Consider the following 25,647-nt stretch of genomic DNA (forward strand, 5'->3'; position numbering starts at 1 on the left):
TCTTCCAGAATTTTTATGGTTTAATGTCTTAGATTTAATTCTTTGATCTGTCTTAAGTTGATTTTGTATAGGGTGAGAGATGAGGATCCAGTTTCATTCTTCTATAGGTAGCTTGCCAATTATCCCAGCATCATTTGTTGAATAAGGTGTCCTTTTCCTACTTTATGTTTTTGTTTGCTTAGTTGAAGATCAGTTGGCTGTAAGTATGTGGCTTTATTTCTGGGTTGTCTCTCCTTTCCCCTAGGGATGGGGCTTCCTGAGAGCTGACTGCAGTGATCATTATTGCTTTTCTGGGTCTAGCCACCCAGCAGGGCTACCAGGTTCTGGGTTCGTGCTGGGAATTGTCTGTAAATATTCCTGTGATGTGATTCATCTTCAGGTCTCCCAGCCATGGATACCAGCGCCTGCTCTGTTGGAGGTGGCAGGGGAGTGAGGTAGACTCTGTGAAAGTCCCTGGTTGTAGTTTTTTTTTTTTTTTTTTTTTTAGTACACTGGTTTTATTGAATGCTGGTTATACTAGCAGTGAAGTTGTCATGTGGACAGACTCAGGACCTCTGGTTAGCCAGGATGTTGCAGGTAGTGGAATTAGCTGTTGTTTTCTCCTTCTATGGAGCAGGATTGTTCTGTTGTAACTTGGCCTATAGCCAGGAGGTGGCACTTTCAAGAGATCACCAGCTGTGGTAGCAGAAGAGGGATATAAGCTTGCCCTAAGTTGGCCAGGATAAGTATTCACATTTCTCGGGCAGTGGGTGGGGGCCAAAGAGCTCCAAGGAATTTATGTCTTTTGTCTTTGGCTACAGTGCAGGTAGAGAAAGACCAGCAGGTGGAGACAGGACTAGGTGTGTCTGAGCTATGACTCTGTTTGGGTGGGGCTTGCTGTGGTCACTGTTGGGGGTAGGGGGTGGTTCTCAGGACAATAGAGTTATATGCCAAAGGGGATTATGGCTGTCACTGTTGTCTCATACAGGTTGCCAGGGAAGCCAGAAGTGATAAGCTTCACCCAGCTCCTATGCAGCCAGCAGGGGCAGTCTCACTCCCGCTCTGCCCCATCAACAGCGCTGAGTTTATATCCAGGCAGCTGGTATGTAGTGCTGAGATCTTTTTCCAGGCTACAGGCCTCCCTGCTGAGAAAGCAAGCAGGGTTTTCAGGCCTTGTCCCTCTCTACCTACCTACAGCATCAGCTGTGGCTTCTGTGCTTGTATCCGCACTTCCTGTTCACCCCCTAGATTCTACTCAGGCAAAATTATGCTCAGTCAGCATTATTACAACATTCAACTAGAAGCTTCTTTCACCCTGTAGCCCCTCTCCAATTCTGTGGGCTGCCTTCATCAAGGACCCTTGTGAGATAAAGTCAGGGATGGCCTCCCTGGGTTTGAGCTGGGGACAAGGAATGCCTACAGGGCTCTTCTATCTCTTTCTCTTTCTCTCTCTTTTCCTTCCTTCCTTCCTTCCTTCCTTCCTTCCTTCCTTCCTTCCTTCCTTCCTTCCTTCCTTCCTCTCTCTCTCTCTCTTTCTTTCTTTCTTTCTTTTTCTTTCTTCTCTCTTTCTTTTCTTTCTTTCTCTCTTTCTCTTTCTTCTTTTTTTGATAGAATCTTGCTCTGTCACCCAGACTGGAGTGCAGTGGCATGATCTCAGCTCACTGCAACCTCTGCCTCCCAGGTTCAAGAGATTCTTGTGCCTCAGCCTCCTGAGTAGTTGAGATTATAGGCACCCACCACCACGCCTGGCTAACTTAGTACTTTTAGTAGATACTGGGTTTCACCATGTTGGCCAGGCTGGTTCCAAACTCCTGACCTCAGGTGATCCACCCACCTCAGCCTCCCAAAATGCTGGGATTACAGGTGTGAGCCACTGTGCCTGGTTCCCACTGTTTCTTCTACTTTTATGTTTCTCTTAGCTCCCTAAATCCATTTCAACTCTAGGTAAGGTTAAATCTTTCGCCCATGATCTGGATTGTCAGAATATTCAGTGGGGATATATGTTCAGAGGCAGACTTTTGCTCCTCTCACACTTTGGGAACTCACGGTTTTTTGGCTCTTCATGGAGTTTGCAGCAGCACAGTGCTTCTTTCAAAGCCTCTGAATTCTTTCAGTTTCCCTGGTATGTTCCTGAAGTGGTTCTTTGATATGGTTTGGCTGTGTCCCCAGCCAAATTTCATCTTGAATTTCCATGTGTTGTGGGAGGGACTCAATGGGAGGTAATTAAATCATGGGGGCAAATCTTTCTCATGCTGTTCTCGTGACAGTGAATAAGTCTCACGAGATCTGATGGTTTTAAAAAGAGGTGTTCCCCTGCACAATTTCTCTTATTTTTGGTCTGTCACCATCCACATAAGATGTGACTTGCTCCTTATTGCCTTCTGCCATGATTATGAGGCTTCCCCAGCCGTGTGAAACTGTCAGTTCAATTAAACTTCTTTCTTTTGTAAATTGCTCAGTCTTGGGTATGTCTTTATCAGCACCATGAAAACAAATTAATACAATAAATTGGAACAAGTAGAGTGTGGTGCTGCTGAAAAGATACCTGAAAATGTGGAAGTGACTTTGGAACTGGGTGACAGGCAGAGGTTGAAACAGTTTGGAGGGCTCAGAAGAAGACAGGAAACTGTGGGAAAGTTTGGAACATCTTAGAGATTTGTTGAATCTCTTTGAGCAAAATGCTGATAATGATATGAATAATGAAATCCAGGAAGAGATTGTCTCTGATGGAGATGAGGAACTTGTGGGGAACTGGAACAAAGGTGACTCTTTTTATGTTTTGGCAAATAGACTGGTGGCATTTTGCTCCTGCCCTAGAGATTTGTGGAACTTTGAACTTGAGACAGATGATTTAGGGTATCTGGCAGAAGAAATTTCTAAGTAGCAAAGCATTCAAGAGGTGACTTGGATGCTGTTAAAGGTATTCAGTTTTATAAGGGAAGCATAAAAGTTCAAAAAACTTGCAGTCTGACAGTGTGATAGAAAAGAAAATCCCATTTTCTGAGGAGAAATTCAAGCCAGCTGCAGAAACCTGCATAAGTAATGAAGAGCCAAATGTTAACCCCCAAGACAGTGAGGAAAATGTCTCCAGGGCATGTCAGAGGTCTTCATGGCAGCCCCTCCCATGAGAAGCCTGGAGGCCTAGGAGGAAAAAATGGTTTCGTGGGCCAGGCCCAGGGTTCTCATGCTGTGTGCAGTCTAGGGACTTGGTGCTGCATCCCAGTCACTCTAGCTGTGCCTAAAAGGGGTGAAGGTACAGCTTGGACTGTGGCTTCAGAAGGTGCAAGCCTCAAGCCCTGGCAGCTTCCACATGGTGTTGAGCATGTGCGTGCACAGAAGTCAGTAATTGAGGTTTGGGAACCTAGATTTTGGAAGATGTATGGAAATGTCTGGATGCCCAGGCAGAAGTTTGCTGTAGGGGCAGGGTCCTCATGGAGAACCTCTCCTAGGGCAGCGCAGAAGGGAAATGTGAGGTGGGAACCTTCACACATAGTCCCTATTGGGGCACTGTCTAGTGGAGCTCTGAGGAAGAGGACCGCCATCCTCCAGACCCCAGAATGGGTCCACTGACAGCTTGCATCATGTGCCTGGAAAAGCAAAAGACACTCAATGCCAACTTGTGAAGGCAGCCAGGAGGGAGTCTTTATCCAGCAAAGCCAGAGAAGTGGAGCCTCCCAAGACCATGGGAATCTACTTGTTGCATCAGCACGACCTGAATGTGAGACATGGAGTCAAAGGAGATCATTTTGGAGCTTTAAGATTTGACTGTCCCACTGGATTTCGGACATGCACTGGGCCTGTAGCCCCTTTGTTTTGGTCAAATTTTCCCATTTGGAATGACTGTATTAACTCAATGCCTGTACCCTCATTGCATCTAGGAAGTAACTAAGTTGCTTTTGATTTTAAAGGCTCATAGGCAGAAGTGTTTTGCCTTGTCTCGGATGAGACTTTGAGCCCTGGACTCTTGAGTTAATGCTGAAATTAGTTAAGACTTTGGGGGACTGTTAGGAAAGCATGATTGCTTTTGAAAGGTGATGACATGAGGTTTGGGAGGGGCCAGGGGTGGCATGATGTGGTTTGGCTGTGTCCCCACTCAAATCTCATCTTGAATTCTCACATATTGTGGGAGGGACTTGGTGGAAGGTAATTGAATCATGGGGTCAAGTGTTTCCTGTGCTGTTCTTGTGATAGTGAATAAGTCTTATGAGATCTGATAGTTTTAAAAAGAAGGGTTCCCCTGCACAAGCTCTCTCATTTTTTTGTCTATTGTCATCCATGTTAAGATGTGACTTACTCCTCCTGGCTTTCTGCTATGATTATGAGGCCTCCCCTGGCGCGTGGAACTTAAACCCAACTAAACCTCTTTGTTTTATAAATTGATCAGTCTTGGGTACGTCTTTATTAGCACTGTGAAAACAAAGTAATACATTCTTGGAGCAAAAGTTCAGCATGTAAGTCTCCACACACTGTTCTGTCTGTCGAAGTGGAAGCTGCACATTAATCCTGTCTCCTATCCATTTTCTTCTCTCAAGAAAAGTGTTTTAGTAGCGTTGCTTGCAGTAGAGAAACATGTCTATCAAAGGCAGGAGAGATAAAGTTGTTTTGGTGTATCATAAAATGGAATACTTTTTAGTCATTATGAGGCATGATCTAGTAATCAATATATCAATTTATATAATTCTTCAGCATATATAACAAATGAAAAACAAACTAGTTGCACAATGTTATATAAAATGATCTCTTTTAAAAAGCCTTGTAAAATACCAAAACAGGAATATACAATATTTTAAAATATCTATATATTATAGATTTATATGTATATTATATTTATAGTTAACAGCATGCAAGCATTGACAGCAAGTGTATATGATATCTTTAGGAAGATGCATTATCTCTGTGGAGAAAGGAGAGTTTGCATTTGATATGGTCGTGGACTACAAAGAAGGCATTTCTTATGTTACATTTTCTCCAAAGTGATTTAAAAGAGATAAGGCAAAATATGCAATATGGATAGTTTGTATGTGGGCATTTGGTATGAGACTCTGTTAACTTTCTGTTTATCATTTTTTTCTAATAAAAAAATAGAATAAGAGACAAGCCATGTATTGGATATAGAGGGTGGAAAGAGTGGTCCAGCCAAGACTGAAGTGTCCTGCCACACATGAAGCTCTTGTAAGTTATCCTACATATTTGAAACCTGACTTCCACACCTAGCCATATTTCACAAAGATATTAAAGTTTTAAATTACCATTGAGTAAAATTGATGCTCAGGAAGATGACATATATTCCTATTTCTTCCAGTTTCTTCAGTCACTCTAGATTGGATTTGACTTGATTTGAGCCTGTACTTGGACCCCCAATGATCTCCCCTCCTCTGAACTCTTGTGATAGTTTCTAGATGAGGCAACTGTTGTGACAAAATTTCCACTGCCTTATGCAATTGCTTTGAACGGTTTTGTGAGTATTATCTGTGCCTGCCCTGTGGATGCAAGCTCCTGAAGCTGTAAATATGCTCTAATCTACTTATATACATGCTTACCACAGTGCTAAATTGATGAACAAATCCTCTTAATATGTCTTATGGCATTCAGAGGTTTTATGCTATCATCATGCTCATTGGTAGAAAATAGCTTGTGTGTGTGTATCTGTATGGATGTGTGCATGTGTGTGCAAACACTGGAAGTAGATCAGGATAGAAATATTTAGATATAGGCCATTTGCTCCTTTAAGTTAGAGAATGGCAGAAGTACCTAGCAAATGATTATATGTGTGTGCCTTGTGGACATATCTATTATAACACAGTATGTGTGTTTCTGAAAAAAAAACAAAACAAAAAAACCCCTTCTATTCTGCAGAATCATTGGATCAAAATTAAAGCGGATAAGAGGATTATGCTGAACATAGGGTCATAGGTGGTCCACTAAAATCATGCAGCTTTGTAACTAATCTACTAACACAAATGCTCCTAATAAAAATACTAGTAAAGCTAATAATATATTAACTTTCTAATGAATATGTAAATACTTCAATACATTTTGAACTTTACCTTAAACAAAAGAAACAAAGTACGTATAGCAGTAGCTTGATAGAAAGATAGAGATTACTGAGTTGTGGAGAAAAAGGGAAAATGGGCAGAGATCAAGGAGATTCATGCCACAACCCTTCCAAGACAGAGACCGTGGCTCGGTTGAGTTCAAGTAAAGGACATGGGGTGAGTGGGAGTCACAGAGCCAACGAGATTTTTTCCATGGGTGCGTCCAGCAGCCGGTGACTGCTTTGAGTTTGGTTGCTATTTCCCAGGGGCACAATGTATGGTTAACTTGCTTTATTAATTTTATGTCTTTTGTTATCAAAGTACTTTAAGACCTGCTTATTATGATTTTCTCTTCTTAATCATGGATGCTACTACAGTTATTTTTCACGATATCTGAGCTTTAAGGAATTTAGCTTTTATATAACGCATAATGAATCAGCATATGTACTTCTGTGTGGCTACCCATAAGGTAATGCATTGTCACCTTTGTCTTGATAAAATTAAAGTAACAAGAATTTTACATATCATTATGTATTTACATTTTTGCCAATAAGTATGGAATTTGTAAATAATATCTATTTTAGATAGTAAAACTAGGTGAGTGCTATGCTAATATTTATATAACAAATTTGGAAGACAACAGGATTGTAAAGCGGCTTTGGTAAGTAAACATGAAATTTATTTTCTATTTGATATAAAATTGTGTTTCTAATTACTTTCTTAGCAAAGAGGTTATGATTCATTAAGAATCATCAAGTGCATTTTATCCAAAACTCTTAGACTGACAGGATAATGGATTTCTGCTAATATGGTGATTGATGGTTGACGCTAAGCTTGAATATTTTTCCCCAAAGTTATACTATAGAGACTCATCTTTGGATAATAATCAGCCATAGCTATAAAAGATTTTCACTGAATAATTTGTGTTGCTCCACACTGCACCCTAAGGCATTGAACTGATTACAGAAAGGTAAATTACCTTTATGCCATTTTCTTCCTGACTATGTGGGTGGCAAGTACAAACACTGAATTCTATCTTGAATTCGATAATTCTTTCTTAGTCTAACACTGTATAAAGACTTCTTTTTCAATATTCTTTACTGAAAGTGTTCCTTAAAATTATAACCAGATGTCTAAAAATAAAAATGAATACATTCAGGCAGAAACTGCTACTCAGCTATCTTTATCTCCTATAACTCATTTTTAAATAAAAAGATTTTAATAATCTGTGATCACATAACCATTTAACAAAATTAGCATGCATTTTGGCCTCAGATTTTCTGATTTTCTATTTTCTCTGGATAAGTGTTATGAATCATGTTACTCTAAAGTGTGCTAATTAAGAAGAATCTAATTTTTCTGACCTAGTTATAAAACACTTCAGACTTTAGAATTTTAAGATCAGTAACATATTTTTCAACTTGACTATGAAAAAAGCCTCAAATCTCCTTTGAAATGATTGAGTATTGAACTAATAGGAACTGTAGATTATGATAATTTCTAAAATAAAAGTGAGGCAATAATTTTAATTAAGGAAAACTACAGTCAAAACATATGTATGTTCTGCGATCCTTTTCTTTTTCAAAGTGTTGGTATATAATGCCTTTAAAATATATTTTAAAGCATTAAAATAAATTAGAAAACTTAAAATCAGTTTTCTTTATTTTGTAGTTAGTTGGATTTATCAAAATATCACTCTTTTCAGTGATCATGGTAAGTTGCATTTTCAGAAAATACTTTTGACTGTGATTTATATTCAAAAGATTATTGTCACTCCTTTCACTTGCTCTAATGGCTAAAAAAAATTAGACTGTAAAGACCAAGTGTTGGTGAAAATGTGGAACAAGTGGGAATCCCATACATTAAGGCTGGAAGTGTACAATGGTACCCCAGATGGAAGAGTTGAGAAGTGTTTTAATAAATTTATACCTACGCCTACCTTATGACACAGCAATTTTACTCCCGGTTTCTTACCCAGGAAAAATTAAAACTTTGGATACAAAAAGACATGTGCAAAAATCTTCATACCATCTTTATTTTATAATAACACAAACTGAATACAACCCAACAAGATATCCTTAGTTGAATGGGTTAATGAATTATGCAATATGCATACTCAGTAATAAAAGTGTACAAACTGTTGATATACACAACAGTCAACAGTGGTTATGAATGCTGAAACATTACCTGAAGTAAAAAAAAAAAAATCCACGTTTATGAATTTGTAGCACAGATAAACGAAATGATGAGGACAGAAACCAGATCCACCCTTTTCTGGAGGAATTAGGTAATACACTGGAAAGGAGCATGAAGAAACTTTAGAGAGTAATGAAACTGTTTTTATCTTAAAGTGGTATACATATGTATGAACACAATTATCAAAATTCAACAAACTGTGTATTTAAAATTAGTACATATTATTGTATATAAATTGAGTACAATAAAAATAGTAGTAAAACAGTAAAAACAAAAAAAGAATGCCCATTATTTGAAGGACTGGCTAATATTACATTTAAAAGAACTGCTAGGCCGGATGCAGTGGCTCATGCCTGTAATCCCAGCACTTTAGAAGGCTGAGGTGGGCAGATCACCTGAGGTCAGGAGTTTGAGACCAGCCTGGCCAATATGGTGAAACTCCATCTCTACTAAAAATATAAAAAAAATTAGCCTTGCGTGGTGGCCAGCACCTGTAATCCCAGCTACTTGGGAGGCTTAGGCAGGAGAACCACTTGAACCTGGGAGGTGGAGGTTGCAGTCAGCTGAGATTGTGCCATTGCACTCCAGCCTGGATGACAAGAACAGACTCCATCTCAAAAATGAAAACAAGAAGAAGAAGGAGAAGGAGAAGGAGGAGAAGAAGAAGAACTGCTAGTGTTATACAGAAAGATCCATTTTGCATCAAAAGAATGATGATAGTGACAATACAATTGAGTATCTAAACTAGGGCACTTTTGAGAGTGAAAGGGATACTATTAATACAATACATTTGGTCAAAAGGACTAAATCAGTGCTTTTCTAGAATAATCAAAGAGTATTGTTACCCCAGTGTTGACTGTTTCCCCAAAATGTTGGTGTTAAGAACTCCAGAACAACTGCTTGTAGAGGTATAGTCACTGTGTATATATATACATATATGTGTGTGTGTGTGCGCGCGTGTGTGCTCACTCGTTTCCTTCAGGCCTTCTTCAGTCATTTGTTCACTGAATCAAGTTAGTAAAGCTACTGATGATTTGTATCTGTGTGAAGTTCAAGGACAGTTGACAATTTCCGGGAGCTATCTGCTACCATGCAGGCGGGTAAATCCTCAGGATCCACAACTGATAATGAGGTGCGAATCAGACGTGCTGGGTGATGTCTGCAAACCCTGTGGTTCTGTTAGTGAAATAATGGAATCAGTTTTACTCTGTGTTTCATCCACACCTTTGCGTTTGATCTTGCAGACTTGTTAGATTGCTTGTTCACACCCAAGACTTTCCCAGAAGACATACAGAATTACAAGTGGAAATTGTTGCCTGTACAATGGGATTTGTCTCTCAAAGACTAGTACATGTTACTGTTTCTCCTATAGTCAGACTAATGTAGACTTATTTACAGGGAAGAGTAGGTATACTAAAAATTAGAATTACAAGCAAATTTGAAGTAGGAAAGGCATTCTGGAGAAGGTAATATTTCAACTGAGATTTTAAGCATCGTAGGCATTATATAGGCAAAGAAAAATAGAAACAAGGTCCAGGCAAATGAAACAGCATGAAATGTGCTGAAGTTTCAAACAGTACGAAAAATTCAATAATGTACAAGAAGATGGATATTGCTACAGAGAGCAGCGTGTGAGGGGAGAGGAAATGAGGAAAGTAATGAGAAAGAAGTTTCCTATACTCAATTTTCTCTCTTGTATGGTGGGTATGCTATAGGGCCCCTAGTCTAAAGTACGTAATCAATTAAATATATAGACAAAGAAAACACGGCAAGCATCGAGTTTCTCATTATTCTTAAAGAAAATTCCAAGCATAGCATGTTTCTTATTTAGCACAGTGTTATTGTAATTTGTGCAAGCAGTATACATCTTTAAATGTTTTTGCATTGTTAATGAATTCAAATATATACCATAGAAAGTAATATGAGCTTGTGTTTCAATATATTTGAGTAGTATTTATTAACACTCATGTATCGGTTAGCTTTTGCTGGGTAACAAACCATTGTAAAACACAGTTGCTTGAAACAGCAATCATTTATTATTGCTCATAAGTCTGTAGTTGGCTGAGTCCATTCAAGCATCTGTAGTCCACTGTGGGTGGATAGATGTTGCTGCGAATCCCATTTTTGTTCTGCATGCTTGAGATCAGTTGGCTGTCAGTTGGTCTAGAATGGTTTGTTTTCTCCCCATAGTCTCTCACCACTTAGCAAGCTGGCCTGAGTCCTTATAAAGAAGGAAAATATGGTGGGCCTTGAAAATTGAAAGCAGATGAGAATGGAGACTAGCATTCCAAGACTCAGCAATACTCAGAACAAAGGTCAGACTATGCACGGAAAGTTAGAAGACACAATAAAGAAAAGAGCTCAACTGAAGCAAAGAGATATGTATTAGTCATCCACTGCCAAAATAATGCCACATAGGATACTGCCAAAACCTCAGTGGCTTATGAGCACAAGTATTTATTGACTATGGTTTGACTGATTGGGGCTTGGCTTGACTGCATGATTCTGATCCAAACAATTTTCATCTGCAATTGGCTCTAGGCTATGGATTTTAGATTAGCTCCATATTTATTCATTCTGGGACTCAGGTTAAAGGAGCATCCAGTACCAGGGTAAGCTCTTCTCATGGTAGAACACTAGTTTAAAATTCAAGCCACATCACATATCACACTCAAAGTTTCTGCTTGTATCACATCTCCTAATTTTCAACTGGCCAGGTTAATCACAAGGCCACACTCACTATCAACAGAGCAGGGACATACACTCCACCTACCCTGAGAAAGTGGCTATTTAATAAACAATAATCAAGGAAATCAAAGGGTATATTTGGTGAAATAAAGGAGAAATGAGGACATAAGATAGAAATCAAATAGCCATATGATTTAAGTTGAATAATTAGGTTAAAATCCTACTAGGGGAAGCACCTGGAATTTTCCAAGATGGCCACACCAATATCCCCTATTCTTCATGCTCCCGTGGAGGTATAATGTGACACTGATCCTCTTCCATCAAGAGCTAAGGTCTGTATATGCTCTCGATTGTGGATCCATCGAGACTGGTTTACCAAAAGTGTACAATGAAAGTGACATTATGGTCGGGCGCGGTGGCTCAAGCCTGTAATCCCAGCACTTTGGGAGGCCAAGACGGGCGGATCACGAGGTCAGGAGATCGAGACCATCCTGGCTAACACGGTGAAACCCCGTCTCTACTAAAAAATACAAAAAACTAGCCGGGCGAGGTGGCAGGCGCCTGTAGTCCCAGCTACCTGGAAGGCTGAGGCAGGAGAATGGCGTAAACCCGGGAGGTGGAGCTTGCAGTGAGCTGAGATCCGGCCACTGCACTCCAGCCTGGGCGACAGAGCCAGACTCCGTCTCAAAAAAAAAAAAAAAAGAAAGTGACATTATGTTATTTTCAAGCACAGGTTATCGAAGGTCACGTGGCTTCCCCCCTGCTTCTCTGGAACAATCACACTGGAGCCCTTAGCAGCCGTGAAGCCATCTGACTGTACCAAGCCTATGAAGCCGGAAAGAAGCGCAAATCAGCACAGGTAGAACAACCACAGGGAGAAGCTCTGATACCGCATGAAGGGAGAGGGATGCCTCACTCGCCCCCAGCTGTTTCAGTTCCACTATTCCAACTCCAGCCTCCCTCTGACTGCAACCTCATGGAAGGTTGCATGCCAGGACTACCCAGTAAGCACTTTCTAGATTCCTGACCCTCAGAAACTGTGCGAAATAATAAGAGGATTGTTTGAAGTCATTTGGTTTTAAGATGATTTGCTATGAAATAATATATAACTAGAAATATATCTATAGCAGGTCATAAATATTAGGGAGACAAATTTGACCTGTTTAACAAGAAAGAAAGAGCAACAAAGTTTTGCTGGGCAAAGAATAGCAGGATACTGGCGGTATTTTAGGCAAAGGACACCTGAGGACAAGAGTACCTGGAAGCAGGGAAATGATCTCAGAGTGTTCCTGACAGCAAATGCACATGCTTTGGCAATTCATATTTTAGAAAAGTTAAATGTGTCAGTTCTGGGGAACTTATGTATATTTTATAGATCTTGACCTCGTTTTTTTTTTTTTTTTTTTGAGACAGAGTCTTGCTGTGTCCCCCAGACTTGAGTGCAGTGGTGTGATTTCGGCTCACTGCAACCTCCGCCTCCCGGGTTCAAGTGATTCTTCTGCTTCAGCTTCCTGAGTAGTTGGGACTACAGGCACGTCCCACCATGTCTGGCTAATGTTTGTATTTTCTTTCTTTCTTTCTTTCTTTGAGATAGAGTCTCGCTCTGTCGCCCAGGCTGGAGTGCAGTGGCAAGATCTCAGCTCACTGCAAGCTCCGCCTCCCCGGTCCATGCCATTCTCCTGACTCAGCCTCCCAAGTAGCTGGGACTACAGGTGCCTGCCACCACGCCCAGCTAATTTTTTGTATTTTTAGCAGAGACTGGGTTTCACCATGTTAGCCACAATGGTCTCGATCTCCTGACCTCGTGATCTGCCTGCCTTGGCCTCCCAAAGTGCTGCGATTACAGGCGTGAGCCACCGAGCCCGGCCAATGTTTGTATCTTTAGTAGAGATGGAGTTTCACCATATTGGTCAGGCTGGTCTCGAACTCCTGACCTCGTGATCCACCCACCTCGGCCTCCCAAAGTGTTGGGATTACAGGTGTGAGCTACCATGACCAGTCAGATCTTGACCTCTTAAGTGAATACACTATTGAGTCATTTTATGAAAAATATGTTTATCACCTAGTAAATCTGTTTGTTAAATGTGGGTTTTTATTAATTGGTTCAATGGCCTTACTTATTAGTCACTTTTTGTTCATTTTTTAAAAAGTCTCCGTTTGAAACTGCTATTGTGTGGAAACCAAGAGATTTTATTGCATCCCATTAAAACAATTAATAAGCTAACATTAAGCTTTTTCCTAAAAATGATTTAAAACCACAAGATTTAGTATACATTTCAGCAATTAGTGCATTTCATGACATAGTACCCTTAAGTCCAACATCATTAGCTCATCTGTTCTGCAATGCAGGGAAACTCTGAGTCATATTTATATTGTTGCTGATGCTTCATAGCCATCTCAGACTGTGAAGCATGTGATTTGTGACACGTGTAGCCTGTGTGTCAGTTGTTTTCTCTGTCGTTGAAGATCATCTCTTTCTATCCCATTAGAAAAGCAGGAGAGGTTGTCTCATAGCTCCCCTTGTTATGTCTGGCATGAAACTGCTCCCAAACATGATGTGGCCTTTTGCTCTGTGCCTGCTTCACCGTGAACCCTCAACTCACTTCACTGATGTCCACCAAGTGGAACTGCCTGACAAAGACCCTTCAGTTCATGCCATTCCCTGCATTCAAGGCCAGCTGACAGGTTTATGTGGGGTGGGCCATTCATCCCTTCGTTGCTTGGTGCTTTCATTTTCTACAGTTCTATGGCTGAAAGTTCTAGAAAGTATGCATCAGATATCACTTAATGGGACTTAAGGGAAATTTTAAACTAGAATGGAAAAATTTTGAAATACACACCAAATATTTGATTCCTAGTGCCCAAAATGCATTCTAGAACATAAACATTTTTATGTTTGAGTGTTCTGGAATGCCCACCCTCATCCTGTCAGTGTGCCTCTTTTTGAGAGATATATAATTTTCTTATCTCCATCATTCAAGTTTTACTCTTCTTTTGTGAAATTCCCTTCACTACCCATAGATCCAGCCGAGAATCCAGCCCCTTACTTCACACCTACATTTTTCAAGGTCAAGAGTAGTTTCTTTTCCTAAGGGTAATGAAGGGGGCAACAGCAGGATGGTCTGTGGTGGTATTCAGCATGGCAAGTACTGCAAGTGGCTCAGGGGGTGAACACCCCAAATATCCTCTTCCCCATTTATTCACCCATGTAAATTGCAGGCTATTTACTCTTCAGATTACATAATCTCCTCCTCTTCCTTCATCCCTATCTTTTAAGGTCAAATGTTGGTTATCAGAGGTTGTGTAATCTAGCTCCTCATTGCAAAACAGAAACATTCCTAACTGCTTTTAAGTTGGACATACTACTTCACATTATTGAAAGTGATGACCTAAATTAATCAAGTGAACTAACAGTTAAATGTTAGCCATGTTGGTTGCCAGCCATATTAGTTCACTTAGTTCAGTTTTTTCCTGCATTCCTCTGATATTTTGTCCCATCAGATCAGTTTAGAAATGGAAACAGATCTGCTGATGAGCCACTCACCCTTTAATATGGCCTCTCTGTAGCTGCAGAGAGGATATAGAGAGATCTAGAAATTTGTTCAATTAAATATCAAGCCAGGCATGGTTGCTCATACCTGTAATTTCAGCACTTTGGGAAGCAGAGGCAGGAGGATTGTTTGAGGCTGGGAATTCAAGGTGGCAGTGCGCTATGATCATGCCATTGCACTCCAGCCTGGGTGACACAGTGAGACCCCATCTTAAAAAAAAAAAAAAAAAAAAAATTGAAGATACCTAACCCTTTCTTGTGTGGGAAAAAGAGGAAGGATTGTTTTATTTTCCATGAAAGAGAACTTCTACAATAATTTGCTTTGTTTACTGCATATTTTATCCTATTTTATTATTTATTCATGAGTGTAGAATGTATTAAATGACCGAGGGATTGCCATGTGAAGGTTTGGGATAAGGACATGCAGACAGAAACATAGCTGTTGCGGAGACAGAAATGACTTTAGAATGTTTGAGTCAGGAAAAGGCCAGTGTGGTTGGAGCGCAGAATTTCTCCTTATCTTCCAAATAACTTTACTTTAGAAAGTAGAAAATGGAGGGGCTGAGCAGGTCTCGTATTCAACATTTTGTTATCTTTTTCTTATCTGGAAAAAGAATCAAGTTTAGAAGGATGTTTTAGATCTTTCTCTCTTGACCACCCACTATGTCTAAGAGCCATCTTCTATAAGGAAAGACTGGAGAAAAAAGAGAATGATGGTGGTGGAGAGGGGTGTAGACGTTCTGCGCTGCTTCAGAAAGAAGGAATGAAAGATTTTGAACCGTTTCACGTGGAGAATTTGACCTGCCTTTCTGACATGTTACTGTGGTTGAGTTTCTGCGGTGCTAATGTTGAAACCTGTTGTTTGCTAACATACTGTTTTTTTCTTTCTGGGAATGCAAGCCTGTAACATATTTAATGGTTCAGGTAGAACAGCGGGGTAAGTTTACTAGTAAAAGATTTTGGATAAAGAAGTAGGAGACAGAGAGACACTGGCATGATTTTAGTGTCAGCAGGCAAACATTCCTGTTGGAGGGCATGCTGTCTCCTGCCAATCACGAAGATTCTCCCAGTTGTCAGTCACTGGGATACCAAAGTTTTGGTCCTGCCAAAACTTGGGAAACTTGCCAAGGAGAATGCTGCATGCTCTGTGCTGGAGAATTTTTTTTTTCTTTAGCAGCATAAAGCTCCACAAAAATATTGTTGAAGTAATTAAAATATAACAATATGCTTGCTTAAAGCCTTTAAACCAAACAATGCATTTTATCCTGCTCTTCTGATGACCAAACACATTCTTTCTAGTATGGTAATTGGTTTTCATGTGCTTTTTAAAGTAAGAATAGCTATACATGTGCAGAAGACTCTGAGTTAAGGTGATCTTTTCCATTTTCAGGAATGCTGGAGAGGATTAAAATAATTTAATTAAAATACTGAAAATAATTGCTAGGTTTTAATTTAGGTCATTGCTTTCAATGACATTAAGTCATTACTTTCTCACACACACATATGTGAGTTTTGTTCACTGGAAACTTTTTGCTATATTTTATACCATTCTTAAATATGAGATATTTCAACTCTAAAATGTATTCAACTTTAAGATATTCAAATTTAAGTTTTAATTCAACTGTATATTATTTAGTTGCAAGATAAAATTAGAAGGTCTTTCTTTCTTTGCTGATTAACATGGTGTAGTTGCTTTCTCAGTTCACACATAGACTTTTGGGCAATAATCAGTGGAATGATCAAATATGAGAACTGTATGCAATGGCAAAATTTTGAGTGATTGTTCTGTTTAAAGAGAGAGTTTAGATGTTAACTTGAGGGGCTAAAAAAAAAAAAAAAAAACTGGTAACATTACCAAGAAGGAGGATACTGTTAAAGGTAAAGCAGAATGAGATGCCCACTCACTTGTGGATAGCTTGTACACTTTGTTCAGAGCATGAAATACAGGACAAATGACTTCCCACTGAGTGGAGAGAAAGATTATACCTTCTTTCTCCCGTTTTCTCTGAGCTGTTAATTACAGAGTCAAGTGTGACTCTTGTTCTTTACCTTACTCCCATTAATATTAACTTCAAAGTATAACCTTAAAAGTGAAAGTCAACCCACTACAGCCCTGGATTCTGGCAGCCCCAGAACTGCTACTGCTTTATCCACAGCAGTGTCAATATTGGCTTCCTATTTCCATCTGTACTTACAAGATTTTTAAGATATATTACATCTATAATTAGTGTACTTTTAGCCATTATTTTACATATAGAGAAAGAGGATGATGTAAAAACATTAAAAAGCTGTAAGTCTAGTATTTGGAAAAATAACAACCAATATAAAAAACATAGACAGTGTTACACACCTATAACACACACATATTTTCTTGAAATGTCAAGTTGTTTATTTTTGCATAATTTAAACAAAACTGTCCAAATCTATCTTTTATTAAATTCAGTTTTATCCTTTTTTTATGGGTAAGTTTGGTCATTTCATTTCTGTCTACAAACATTGCCTTAAAAATAAAAATGGTTTTGGTCGTTGGTATAGAGAAATTGAGTCCTTGCTAATAGCAATTGTATCTCCTTACTCAATATCCTCTTTCACCCCACCCTCAAGAACATAGTACAATAATAGGCCATCAGTCAGTTCTCAATAAATATTTTGTATTAGTGTGAAATCTGAAAAATAAAAGCAATCTACCTGTCTATTATCTGTCTATCTTCATCTATCTATCTATCTATCTATCTATCTATCTATCTATCTATCTCATCTATCTGCCTATATAGCTAATATATTAAATAATCTACTGTCTATTGTTATTTCTCTGTCTTCATTTTAATTTTACCTAATACCCTATTTTTTACATTTTAATTAATTGTTAAATTGAGGTTTTTAGTTAGAAAATATATAGTGGTGTTTTAATAAAGTGTTATTCTCCTACTTAAAAAAAAAATAAACTGGAAGTATTTGATTAATTCTTTGTTGAAGATGAAAACCAAAAAGGTCTTAATAAGATTTTATTCAGAACTTTGTTTCTAATTAGAATTTCATTTTTTTTGTTGTTGTTTTTGTAAAACTTGGGAATGATTTTTATTATCTTTTTGAAAAATTTACACATTAATTTATTGAAAGTAATCATTTTGTTTAAGGCATTAACATCTTTGTGTGTGTGTGTGTTTTTATTTTTATTTCAGTAGGTTTTTGGGGAACAGGTGGTGTTTGGTTACATAAAAAAGTTCTTTAGTGGTGATTTCTGAGATTGTGGTGCACCATCACCTGAGCAGGGTACACTGTACCCCAGTGTGTCGTCTTTTATCCCTCTCCCCACTCCAACTCTTTCCCCTGAGTCCCCAAATTCTATTGTATCATTTTTATGCTTTTGCATCCTCATAGCTTAGCTCCCACTTATGAGTGAGAACATACAAAGTTTGATTTTCCATTCCTGAGTTACTTCACTTAAAATAATGGTCTCCAGTTCCATCCAGGTTGCTGTGAATGTCATGATTTCATTCCTTTTCATGGCTGGGTAGTATTCCATGGTGTATGTGTATGTGTATATATATATACACATATTTTCTTTATCCATTCATTGGTTGATAGGCATTTGGGTTGGTTGGGCTGGTTTCATTTTTTTTTTTTTTTTTTTTTTTTTTTGCAATTGTGCTGCTATAAACAAGTGTGTGCAAGTATCTTTTTCATATAATGACTTCGTTCCTCTGGGTAGATCCCCTGTAGTGGGATGGCTGGATTACATGGTAGACCTACTTTTAATTCTTTAAGGAATCTCCACACTATTTTCCATAGTGGTTGTATTAGTTTACATTCCCACCAACAGTGTAAAAGTGTTCCCTTTTCATCACATCGATGTCAACACCTATTATTTTTTGAGTTTTTGATTATGGCAGTTCTTATAGGAGTGACGTGGTATCACATAGGAGTGAGGTGGTATCACATTGTGGCTTTGATTTGCATTTCCCTAATCATTAGTGATGCTGAGCATTTTTTTTCATGTTTTGTTGGCCATTTGTATATATTCTTTTGACAATTGTCTATTCATGTCCTTTGACCGCTTTTTGATAGATTTTTTTCTTGCTGATTTATTCGAATTCCTTGTAAATTCTGGATATTGCTCCTTTGTTGAATATATAGATTGCAAAGATTTTCCTCCACTTCATGGGTTGTCTGTTTACTCTGCTGATTATTTCTTTTGCTGTGCAGAAGCTTTTTTAGTTTAATGAAGTCCTGTCTGTTTATTTGGTTTTACATTTGTTTTTAGATTCTTGGTCTTAAAATCGTTGTCTAAGCTAAGGTTTAGAAGGGTTTTTCCAATGTCATCTTCTACAATTTTTATGGTTTCAAGTCCTATATTTAAGTCTTTGATCCATCATGAGTTGATTTTTGTATAAGGTGAAAGATAAGGATCCAGTTTCGTTCTTCTGTATATGGCTCACCAATTATCCCAGCACCATTTGTGGAATAGGGTGTCCTTTCCCCATTTTATGTTTTGTTTGCTTTGTTGAAGATCAGTTGACTAAAAGTATTTGGGTTTATTTCTGGATTCTCTATTCTGTTTCATTGGTCTATGTGCATATTTTTAAGCCAGTACCACGCTGTTTGGGTGACTATGGCCTTATTGTATACTTTAAATTTGGGTAATGTAATGCTTCCAGATTCATTCTTTTTGCTTAGTCTTGCTTTGGCTCTGCAGGCTTTTTTTTGGTTCCATATGAATTTCAGGATTGTTTTTTTCTAGTTCTGTGAAGAATGGTGGTGATATTTTGATGGGAATTGCATTGCATTTGTAGATTTCTTTGGGCGGTGTGGTCATTTTCACAATATTGGTTCTACCCATGAGTGAGCATGAGATGAGTTTCCATTTGTTTGTGTCATCTGTGATTTCTTTCAGCAGTATTTTTTAGTTTTTCTTGTAGCGATCTTTCACCTCCTTGATTAAGTATATTCCTAAGTATTTTAGTTTTTAATTTTAGCTGTTGTTAAAGGGGTTGAGTTGTTGATTTGATTCTCAGCTTGGTCACTGTTGGTGTACAGCAGAGCTACTAATTTGTGTACACAAATATTTTATCCTGAGACTTTGCTGGATTCGTTTACCAGTTCCAGGAGCTTTTTAGATGAGTCTTTAGGGTTTTCTAGTTATACAATAGTGTCATCAGTGAACAGTGACAATTTGACTTCCTCATTACCAATTTGGATGTCCTTTCCTTCTTTCTCTTGTCTGAGTGCTCCGACTAGGACTTCCAGTACTATGTTGAACAGAAGTGATGAGAAGGGCATCATTCTTTTGTTCCAGTTTCCAAAGGGAATGTTTTCAACTTTCCTCCATTCAGTATAATGTTGGCTGTGGGTTTGTCATAGATGGCTTTTATTTCCCTAAGTTATATCCTTTCTATGCTGATTTTTCTGAGAGTTTAATCAAAAGGGAATACTGGATTTTGACAAATGCTTTTTCTGTGTGTACTGACATGATTGTAGGATTTTTGTTTTTAATTCTGTTTATATGGTATATCACATTTATTGACTTGCAGATGTTAAACCATCCCTGCATCCCTGGTGTGAAACCCACTTGATCATAGTGGATCCTCTCTATGATACACTGTCAGCCTCGGTTCACTAGTATTTTGTTGAGGATTTTTGCATCTACATTCATCAGGGATATTGATCTGTAGTTTATTTATTTATTTATTTTTGTTATGTCCTGTTCTGGTTTTGGTATGAGAGTGATACTGGCTTCATGGAATGATTTCAAGAGGATTCCCTCTTTCTCTGTCTTTTGGAAGAATGTTGATAAGATTGGTACCAGTTCTTCTTTGAATGTCTGAGAGAATTCAGCTGTGAATCCATCTGGTTCTGGACTTTTTTTTTGTTGGCAATTTTCTTTATGACCATTTCAATCTCACTGATTGTTATTGGTCTGCTCAGAGTTTATATTTCTTCCTGGTTTAATCTAGTACAGTTGTATCTTTCTAGGAATTTATTCATCTCCTCTAGGTCTTCTAGTTTATGTCTATAATGATATTCATAGTAGCTTTGAATGATCTTTTGTATTTCTGTGGTATTATTTGTAATATCTCCATTTTGTTTCGAATTGAGCTTATTTGGATCTTCTCTCTTCATTTTTTGGTTGATCTTGCTAATGGTCTATCAATTTTATCTTTATTAAAAAACTGGTTTTTTGTTTCATTCCTCTTTTTTATTTTGGCTTCAGTTTCACTTAGTTTTGCCCTGGTCTTGGGTATTTCTTTTTTTTCTGCTGGGTTTGGGTTTGTTTTTTTCTTGTTTCTCTAGTTCACTGAGGTGTGAGCTTAGATTTGTGCTTTTCAGACTTTTTGATGTAGGCATTTAACGCTATCAACTTTCCTCTTAGCATGACCTTTGCTGTATCCCAGAGGTTTTGATAGGTTGGGTCACTATTATCATTCACTTCAAGGAATTTTTAAATTTCCATTGTGAACCCAGAAAATTTGAAACAGGTCTCCAAGGTTGAGGACGTTCCCATGACACAGCCTCGGGAGGTCCTGACAACATGTGTCCAAGGTAGTCAGGGCACAGCTTGGTTTTATACATTTAAGGAGACATGAAACATCAATCAATATATGTAAGAAGTACATCTGTTTTGTTTGGAAAGGCAGGACAACTTGAAGCAAAGACAGGCAGACTCTAAGCAGGGAGGGTGCTCCCATGTCACAGATAGGTGATATACAAAAAGTTACATTCATTTGAGTGTCTGATTGCCCTTTCCAAAGGAGGCAAATCAGATATGCATCTATCTCAGTGAGCAGAGGTGTGACTTTGAATAGAATGGGAGGCAGGTTTGTCCTGAGCAATTTCTAGCTTGAGCTTTTCTTAGCGATTTTCAGGCCAAAGATATTTTCCTTTCACACCATTTTGATTTTATTGTTGAGGCAACGATCATTCAGGAGCAGCTTGTTTTATTTACATGTATTTGCATGGTTTTGAGGGTTCCTTTTGGAGTTGATTTCCAATTTTATTCCATTGTGGTCTGAGCAAGTACTTGATGTAATTTCAGTTTTCTTAAATGTGTTGAGACACGTTTTGTGGCCTATCATATGGTCTATCTTGGAGAACACTCTATGTGTTGTTGAATAGACTGTATATTCTGCATAGAATGTTGGGTAGAATGTTCTGTAAATATCTGTTAATCCATTTGTTCTAGGGTATAGTTTAAGTCCATTGTTTCTTTGTTGACTTTCTTTCTTGATGACTTGCCTAGTGCTATCAGTGGAGTATTATTATTTTTTTAAGTCTGTTACTATTATTGTGTTGCTGTCTATCTCATTTCATGGGTCTAGTATCCATTCTGCCATTCTGTATTTTTTTTTTTTTTTTTTTTTTGAAACAGAGTCTTGCTCTGTCACCCAGGCTGTAGTGCAGTGGTGCAGTCTTGGCTCACTGCTACCTCCGCCTCCCGGGTTCAAGCAATTCTCCTGCCTCAGTCCTCTGAGTAGCTGGGGTTACAGGCATGTGCCACCACGCCCAGCTAATTTTCGTATTTTTAGTACAAGTGCGTGCCACTGCATCTGGTTAATTTTTGTATTTTTAGTAGAGACGGGGTTTCACCATGTTGGCCAGGCTGGTCTGAAACTCCTAACCTCAGGTGATCCATCTGCCTAGGCCTCTCAAAGTGCTGGGATTACAGGCATAAGCCACCACACCTGGCCCATTCTGTATCTTTTAGGTGGAGCATTTAGGCCATATACATTCAATATTAGTGTTGAGATGTGAGGTACAATTATATTCACCATGCTATTTGTTGCTTGAATAAAGTTGCTATTTGTTGTGTGGTTTTTCCCAGTCTCCAGAGCTGTGAAAGATAAATTATGCATTTTTTTAATGGTCCAAACAGATTAAGACATATTCCTGAGAGCATTACTCTTAATATTTGTAAGGTGGAGTAGTTACGAATGAACTGTTTTTTTAAACAGGTGATTTGCTTGATACAGTCCTAATACAATGAATGCCACATGTAATTGGAAGTCCAATAAATTACTTTGAAATAATTTCACCTGCTACAGAGAATACTCTTTCCCTTTACTCTATCAAGTTTTTTGAGGTTAAGAGTAGGCAAATATCAGCTCTTTGGAACTAAGTCCAGCCTAACACTTGTTGGGAGATAATTCTCCATGGGTTTCTCACAATTCTGCGTGTCTTGTGAGCAGAGACACCGGCAATCTTTGTTTTGGGCTATTTTTTTTTTTTTTCAAGGATGTTTATATAGCAAACAACATTGGAAGGTAGAGGTAATATCTCCTCCTAAGCTTGAGGGTCACTGGCTGGGATGCAAACCCAGTACATGTACAGCATCCTCTTGGGTGCCTCTCTGTCACCCCTATGGGACTTGGAGAGCAAGAGGAACCTACACAACCATGAGACTCATGCTTCCTGCTGTGCTCTGAGTAATAAAGACCTTTGTTTCTGTCTCAGGAGTCTTGTATCTTTGTTCAGCCTCCATGAAACTGTGGCACACAAACTTGTTACATTGCACATGGGGTGAAATCTCAGGTCCTTCAAAATTCTTGACACACTTTTGATGGGTTAAATAGAACCAGGTAAGTTGACATTTTGCCAAGGAAGGAGGAAGTTTAAGGGACCTATGACAAAGTTGCCTTAATTCTCTTCTTAGTAATTAAATACTCTATTTACATGTTTTTGTTTGTTTGTTTCTTGTTTTTAAAATGGCCAAGAAAATTTGTTTTAAAGGAGCACCAGGCAAGTAAGAAAAAAGACTGTTTGGATAAGGTATAGAAGGCTTTGCTAAGGTGGAGTCAACTCCTAAATGTGCAACTCCAGCCATCAGATAGAATGGTAAATGTGTGTGATTCCTAATAGAAAGATACATAGGCTTTTGCTCAGTAAATAGCTCATTCATGATTTATTCTCCTTAGTCCTCTTTTTAAATGGAGATGCAAATATAAGTTATATCAAAATTTATTTTTACATAGCAACCAACAGTGAATTTGATATAGTTTTCTATAAAATAAAAAAGCGATTTTTAAAAATTTTTTAAATTTGTTTCTTCTTTCAAATTTGGCTTAATTATACCTTAATAATTCCTCTTTACTGAGTTTTATTCCACCCTTTATTGATCTGCATGGTAGCAAAAAGTTAAGAGTTTTAAAGACAACTTGTCAGTTTGATATATCAGACAAAGCAGCTAATTAAGCTATACTTCTTACTTTTCCTCATGTGACTAAAAAGTCACAGTCACTCTCTTTTTTACATATCACAGAAAGTCTCCAAATAACTGGAATCCATCAGGTGAATTAATATGCCTAAAGGCAATCTGTGTTATAGCTAGTGGATTAGATAGGTGTCTAAAGTTTAGAAACTCGTGTATCTAACAATTTGAAAATTCAAAAATACTTAGTAAAATACATCAATACATCAACAGACTCAAGCTCCACTATAAACAGGTCACACATGCTCCTGCCTCCCTCTTTTAAGGACTTTTGTGATAACACTGGACCAACTCAGATAATTCAGGATGACCTCCCTGTCTCAAGATCCTTAAGCTAATCACATTTGTAAAGTCTCTTTTCCCATGTAAGGCATTACCATATTCACAGATTTCTGGACTTAGGGCAGACTCTTTCTTGGGTCATTATTCAGCCTGCTGCAGACCTGTAGGAAGTGGGACACCTATCACTTAGAACAAAGTCATTTGCAGTACTGGACTCTAACATCACTTTGACTTTCTAAGAATTTAATTAATCTCTCTACCATATACAAATACCTTAGTGAAAGCAATTGAGAGAGATAAAAAAGATGTTCTTCTATTTGTGATTGGATGAGCTATAAAACAAGGACAGCATGTGTACAATCCATAAACTAAAGTCATTCAGCAATTAGATCAAAGAGGCATTTGAAGCCAGTAATGACATGAGAAGGTGAGTCAACTCCTTGTTATAATGAGGAGAGTGGCCGAGGATTTTCAGAAATCATGAAGCTTTTTGGACTGTCCACAAATCATGGAATGAAATGGGTAAGAACCAAAGTACCCTTCTTATAATGGGTCATATTAGTTGCTACTCAGGCTATACTAGTGTGTGCTGTGTAGAGACTCTTCGATACCATGAGAAGACTTAGAATTAAATCGGGACTCTTAATTTCTGACTCTGGAAGTATAAAACATTAATTCCTCAAGGCATTTTTTCTCATCTGCAAAATTGGAATTATAAAGCCTATCTTATGTGGTATTATTACAAACAAATGCCTAGCATAGTGCCTTCAAGAGTAGACTGTGAGCTGTTTCCTTTTTATTTTATCCTATGAATGGACTTTGTCATCATCTCCTCGAGGCATTAGAAAATGTAAAAGTGGAAACTGGTACATTTAAACTTACATAGAACTCGAAGGGATTGTGTATTATCTATAAATGTTAAAATGAAGACTCTAGTTACTAGATAATGTTCATTTTTTGACATATCCATAATGTCCCCATACTCAGTTTTTATGTGTGTATATAATAGTGGAAGCTGTGTTTGTAAAAACAATTTTAATGCCATTTTCCTTATTACAAAAGTAATAATTAGAGTAGAAAATTTTGGATTTACAGATAAGCAATATCAAGAAAAGAAAAATCAACCAAGGTCTCACTGCTCTAGTCATTAATATTTTGGTTTATTTTATCAAACCTAATCTCTTAGTCTCTATGTCCATATAATATATATATATATATACACACACACACACACACACACATGCATATATGTATCTACATATTGACTTGTATGTTGCCAAGAGCTTTACAGATAATATAGGCTAGGGACTAGGTTTATTGATAAATAATTTTCATCAGTTTGTTTAAAAAGAATTCTCTCATTAGTGTTATATACTAAGATGAACAAAAGGTGGACCAGGTTTGGCACTATAATATGGGAATATGCCTTGGGTCATCCATACTAAGGTGTTTATTTGGCTTCTGATAAATTGCTGGGTTTCCTTATTTTATGCTATTGCTTTAAACAACTATTTTATGCAACCAATAAAAATTCCACCTTGCTTATAAACTCTACCTGAGGATATCTTTATAAATTGGATGATTTTGCCTTGTTTGGGTTGGTTAGAGGGTCTGCATAGACTTTGAAGCATTTACACTATTTATATTACAGCGGTACTATGCTGAGGAGAGTGTGTATTATGGAAGTTTCTAAATATTTACCTAAAGGTGGTATT

The 25,647-nt window shown here is 38.0% G+C and overlaps 1 long non-coding RNA gene across 1 annotated transcript in view; it reads left to right on the forward strand.

Moving 5' to 3' along the window:
• Nucleotides 1-999: 999 nt before the first annotated feature.
• LOC117064397 overlaps nt 1,000-25,647 on the forward strand; it is a 34,884-nt gene continuing 10,236 nt past the window's right edge. The window contains exons 1-2 of the long non-coding RNA XR_004429435.1: nt 1,000-1,081; nt 22,897-23,021. This is a non-coding gene — a long non-coding RNA (uncharacterized LOC117064397). The remainder of the gene's footprint in view (nt 1,082-22,896; nt 23,022-25,647) is intronic.

This window comes from Trachypithecus francoisi, unplaced genomic scaffold (assembly GCF_009764315.1).
Source record: "Trachypithecus francoisi isolate TF-2019V2 unplaced genomic scaffold, Tfra_2.0 Lachesis_group2, whole genome shotgun sequence".
In the NCBI taxonomy this organism is placed as follows: domain Eukaryota; kingdom Metazoa; phylum Chordata; class Mammalia; order Primates; family Cercopithecidae; genus Trachypithecus; species Trachypithecus francoisi.